Genomic DNA, 6,024 nt, shown 5'->3' on the forward strand with positions numbered 1-6,024 from the left:
TCTCGGGCAAGTATCGTACCGATAGACAAAGGGAATTATATACGGGATTGATTGAATCCTTGACATCGTGGTTCATCCGATGAGATCATCGTGGAGCATGTGGGAGCCAACATGGGTATCCAGATCCCACTATTGGTTATTGACCGGAGAGTTGTCTCAGCCATGTCTGCGTGACTCCCGAGCCCGTAGGGTCTACACACTTAAGGTTCGATGACGCTAGGGTTATAGGGAAAGTATGTACGCGGTTACCGTATGTTGTTCGGAGTCCCGGATGAGATCCCGGACATCACGAGGAGTTCCGGAATGGTCCGGAGGTAAAGAATTATATATGGGAAGTCCCGTTTTACTCACCGGAAAAGTTTCGGGTGCTATCGGTAACGTACCGGGACCACCGGGAGGGTCCCGGGGGTCCACCAGGTGGGGCCACCAGCCCCAGAAGGCTGCGTGGGCCAAGTGTGGGAGGGGACCAGCCCCAGGTGGGCTGGTGCGCCCCCCACCAAGGCCCAAGGCGCGTGGAGAGTGGGAATGGGGCAAACCCTAGGTCTAGATGGGCCTTAAGGCCCACCCTAGGGCGCCCCCCTCTCCTCTCCCCTTTGGCCGCCACCCTAGATGGCATCTAGGGCTGCCGCCACCCCTAGGGATGGAACCCTAGATGGGGGCGCAGCCCCTCCCCCCCCCCTATATATACTTGAGGTATTGGGGGCTGCCCAACACATGATTTGATCTCCCTCTTGGCGCAGCCCTACTTCTCTCCCTCCTCGTCTCTCGTAGTGCTTGGCGAAGCCCTGCTGGAGTCCCGCGCTCCTCCATCATCACCACGCCGTCGTGCTGCTGCTGGACGGAGTCTTCCCCAACCTCTCCCTCTCTCCTTGCTGGATCAAGGCGCGGGAGACGTCACCAGGCTGTATGTGTGTTGAACGCGGAGGCGCCGTTGTTTGGCGCTTAGATCGGAATCGACCGCGATCTGAATCGTTGCGTGTACGACTCCACCAACCGCGTTCTTGCAACGCTTCCGCTTAGCGACCTACAAGGATATGTAGATGCACTCCCCTTCCCCTCGTTGCTAGATTACTCCATAGATTGATCTTGGTGATGCATAGAAAATTTTAAATTTCTGCTACGATCCCCAACAGTAAATACTTACGCAAGCATGTTTTCCAAGATAGTCAAGTGGGCATGGTAGATTATTTTCGAGTTTCATCATAGCTACATAAGATGGCTCAATGTTGCAGTAATCTCAGAGCTAAAATAAAACATAGCTCAAGTATCCATATGCCAGCATGGCGGGGTAGGCGAAGCGGGTGAGTGCCTCACCCTAGATGGCTAAAGTCCAGTAGCCGAAAGCATCACTAGTTTATGCTCTGACCCAAGTAGCATGGGACATGAGATCCCATGTGAATGAGAAAGGACCATCTTGCAAGGCTAAATAATCTTGGGTGACCGATAGCGAAGTAGTACTGTGAGGGAAATTATGGCGGAAAGAACCCTAGTGGGTAGTGAAATAGAACGTGAAACCGCGCTGAGCTCACTCACATCCCATTTTCAATGTTGTCGTAATATCAGACCTAAAACAAAACATAGCAAGTACCCATATGCTAGTGTCATAGACTCGCATCCCATTTATTTTAAATCTTAAAAACTATTGTTCTTATTTTCATTGAATCTAATCATCCACTCGAAGTTTATATCTATACTCCATTTATTATCTTGCTAATCCAATTAGAAGGATGGATACTTGGTGAAGTAGGATTCAAAAGGCACCTCTAAAGGAACTATCTTTCTTTTCAGATTCACCTATCTTCAATTTAGAAATTTCACCTATTCTCCTTACCTTTCACTGTCATATTCCAGGATTATCAGTTATAGCATAAAATCTAAACTCTTAATTATAAAAATATAAAAATAAATAATACAACCAGAGTGCTCTTCCTATGCTTGGCACCGCATCTTGGCGAGCTCGTGTCGTCCAACCAGAGTGCCTTTATCGCTGGCCGCGGGGTGCACGACAACTTTATGCTGGTGCAGCAAACGGTCAGATAGTTCCACAGCAGCAAGGCCCTGCGCATTCTTCTCAAACTTGACATAGCGTGTGCTTTCAACTCCGTGTACTAGCCCTTCCTCCTCGAGGCCCTGCGCACCTTGGTTTTGGCAAGTGTTGGCAAGCATGGGTATCAAATCTTCTGTCCACCTCCTCCACTCGCGTGCTCATAAATGGCAATGCTAGACCTCCCATGGATCACGTGCGTGGCCTACGCTAGGGTGCCCTCTCTCACCCTTGCTATTTGTCCTCGTCATCGACACACTCAATTCCATGGTGCAACACGTAGTTCGGTGTGGTGTGCTACAGAGGCTCACAACAAGACCTGCTGCTTCCAGCATCACGCTTTTCGCGGATGACGTTTTGATTTTTTGCCACCCATCTGAGTCTGGACTGTTGGTGGTGTGTGCGATTCTACAATGCTTCGATGCGGCCTCTGGCATGGCCACCAACTTCAAAAAAGCTATGTCACTCCGATCCGCTGCACACCCGAGGATTATGCGTGCGCGAGAACCATTCAGTCTTGCCTTGTCGTTCCATTCTCGATCTCCTACCTCAGCTTGCCTCTTTCGGTGAGGAAAGTTCCAGTCTCGACACTGATGTTGTTTGTTGAGAGAATGTCCAAGTGCCCTGCCACTTGGCAGGCTTCTCTTCTTTCCCGAGGTGAACGGCTTGCCCTTGTGTGACACGTTCTGTCCACCATGCCCGTCCATATTTTGTTGTCCATGACACTCTAACCGTCCATTCTGAAGCTTGTGATGCGGGTCATTAGAGGTTTCCTTTGGCACAGACGGCGTGAGGCCAGGGCGGGGAACTGCCTCGTCAGCTTGGCCAAAATCTGCCAATCGTTGGAACTTGGAGGTTTGGGCGTGCGTGATCTCCAGCGCATAGGCATCGCCCTTCGCGTGCGCAGGCTCTGGCTGCGAGCAATTGATCCATCGAGGCCGTGGAACCATCTTCCTCTCCCTACCACGACACGCAGGACATCTTCAGGGTTTCCACTTCCCGGACTTTGGGGGACGACAAGACTTCTATGTTCTGGCTTGACCATTGGATCGATGGCCATTCCATTCGTGAGATCGCTCCCACCCTATTTTCCCTTATGCCTTGTCAACACCTCAACCATCGCCTAGTCTGTGATGACCTCAAGTTGCGCTCTTGGATCTAGGACATCCATGGCACTCTCGGCGTGGTGGCCACTATCAAGTACATCTCTTTCTCGCAGCGCCTACACCATGTCAACCTGTTGTTCGAGCCAGACTGCTAGCTATGGTGTTGGACTGACAACAGGGTATATTCCGCAAGCTCTTGCTACATGGCCATGTTACAGGTATCTATCCCCGACCCGCACTAGCACCTAACCTGGAAGGGTTCGGCCCCGACAAGCGTCAAGTTCTTCCTATGGCTTGTGCACCTTAATAGATGCTGGACTGCAGATCATCTCAGAAATCTTGGCCTTCCGTACCCTTCTAGTTGCATGCTTTGTGATCAAGAGGCTGAAACGATCCACCATCTCCTTGTGGGTTGTGTCTTCTCTAGGCAAGTTTGGTACCATGTGATTTCATTGTGCCGCTTCACTGCCATGCCACCGAATGGGACAACAACACTCTTCTATTGGTGAGCTGCAGCGTCGGCATCCTGCCCTCCCAGTTTGCGCAAAGGATTTGACTCCGTTGTCCCTCTCTGTGTCTGGATGATTTGGTAACATCGGAGCAAGCAGGCATCTATCCCCGGCCTAGTGACATCCATCCAGGGTGAAGCACGGGCATGGACTAATGCAGGAACCAAAGGGCTACGTTTGATTTTCGAGCAACCCTGTCTACTCCTTGGGTTTGCCTCCACACCATCTTGTGTACGCGGCTTGGCAACCCCCTAACTCTGTTCTTTGCTTCCCTCTATCAATGCATTGATATGCTCCACCCGTATTGGCGAAAAAATAGTGTACTTAGCAACCATGTTTCAGAAATAATTAAATCGGACATATACTCTGTTTGGTATAGTGAAACATTTTTCATCGTGCGCCCTTTCATTACTCCCCTCCCCCTCTTTATATTTTTCAGAATCCGCCCTGCCACCGCGAAAAAACATGGTTGAGTAACCTCGACTCAACAACCCATGTCAGATTCTTTCAGTTGGTGTGTAAACACAAAAATCTTTCGGTACTTTGGCATATGATCTGGCCAGAATAGACATCATATTTTGTTGGATTAAATTGCAGCAAAGTCGCCTATTTCAGTATTCAATTTGGTCATTTTGGTTTCATTCTGAATGGGATTCAACCAAAATTTGAATTTTGTTTGAACCTAGCCGATATTGAAGGGTTGCCACCGCCTTCTTTGAGACTAAAAGTCATCGCCTTTTTCACCGGAACATAAAGTTCATTGTAATTGGGTGAAATCTCGGTGAAGAATGTCGAGCCTTCGAAATTATTAGCCTCAAGTTCATGAGAGCATTATAATTCACAAGTAACGTACTTGGCAACCGTGTCCGAGACCTCGGTTCATGAGTTTAATCGGATCAAACGAACTAAGAACAGATTCATTCACGAATGATATGATTCAGCACTTAGAAACGAAGTCCAACACAAACTTCACATGTCCAAGACTAAGATAGTTGCCAAGAACAGCACACGTTTGGAATTGTGGACATGGCAAACATGCATGCATGCATGTGCCAAGGACCTGCCAAACAGCAAAGGATCAAGAAGCGTTAATGTCGTGGGCGCTCAGGCTCAGCCGAAGAGCATCTGGGCGTGCGGGGTGAGGTCCTTGTGCACCTCCTTGATGGTGCCCTCGGCGACGCCGGTGGCGACGGACACTTCCTTGACGGACCTGCCGGCGCCGGCGCGCTGCACGACCATGAAGCTGATGGCGGCGGCGACCGACTCCGGGTTGCGGCGCACGTCGAGCCCTTGCTCGACCCTCCGCACGGCCTCCTGTGCGTCGCGCACCTCCTGGTTGCCCAGGCCGAGCCGGGAGCAGAAGCGGCGCAGGTAGTCAGTGGCGCTGACGACGCCGATGTCCATCACCTGGCCGTCCTCCTCCCCGAGGAGCTTCTTGATGTGCGTCGTCATCTTGCCGACGTCCTTCTTGGCGGCCACGCCCCCGGCGGTGACGGACGCGAGCTCCTTGTACGTGCGCGGCATGCCGAGGTTGCGGCAGGCGATGTAGAGGCAGGCGGCGTAGACGGAGTCCCGCTTCCGGCCGCGCGGGCAGCCCTTGGCCTCGTCCAGCTTCTTGAACGTCTCCTTGGCCAGGTCCCGGATGGTGGCCACGAGGCCGAGCCGGTCGGCCATGTCGGCGATGCCGCGGAAGCCGTCGACGAGGGTGTTTTCGGAGGCCACCCCCGCGTCCGGCACCGACATCCTCGGCGGAGCCTTTGTCGCCACGCCGGTGGCGGAGGACTTCCTGGTCTTGTTGGTGTAGTCGATGACGGTGGAGAGCTTGGTGTTGAGGAAGGGGTCGCCAGAGGTGCCGACGCGGCTGGGGTCGCGGTCGTCGCCGCCGCCGTCGTCGGCGAAGTTGCGCCACTCGGAACCCTCGTCGATGTAGTGCGCGTCGAGGACGAGCGCGCACTCGGTGCAGATGGTGTCGCCGGTGCCGTGGTCCAGGACAACCTCCGTCGCGCGGCGGCACTCCGGGCAGTACACGCGCTCGTCCGCCGCGGAGCAGGTGCTGGTGTACATGGCTGCTGCTGCTGCCGCCGCCGCCGTGTGCGCAGTTTTGGTATTGGTTGTGGCGACGGGTTGGGGAAAAGGGTCTGAAGGTTAGATTGGGGGCTTTGGGCTGATATTTATGGACGCATAGGTCGGTTAGTTCGACTCGGTTTTGCACGGCGGTGATTCTTTTGCGAGAAGTTTTTACAATCATTGTCCTCCTCGTACCCATTGTCCGACACCACCCACAGTCGGTTTCGGCTCCACAAAATTTGTAAACACAAGTCCACAGTCGGCTTCGGTCGAGAGATTTTCCTTTTTTCTAAACAAA

The 6,024-nt window shown here is 52.6% G+C and overlaps 1 pseudogene; it reads right to left on the reverse strand.

The window, feature by feature from the left end:
• Positions 1-4,593: 4,593 nt before the first annotated feature.
• Positions 4,594-5,795, reverse strand: LOC125536819 (transcription initiation factor IIB pseudogene; annotated as a pseudogene).
• Between the last annotated feature and the right edge of the window lie 229 nt (positions 5,796-6,024).

Source organism: Triticum urartu, chromosome 1A (assembly GCF_056163025.1).
Source record: "Triticum urartu cultivar PI428250 chromosome 1A, HENAU_Tu73, whole genome shotgun sequence".
NCBI classification, from domain to species: domain Eukaryota; kingdom Viridiplantae; phylum Streptophyta; class Magnoliopsida; order Poales; family Poaceae; genus Triticum; species Triticum urartu.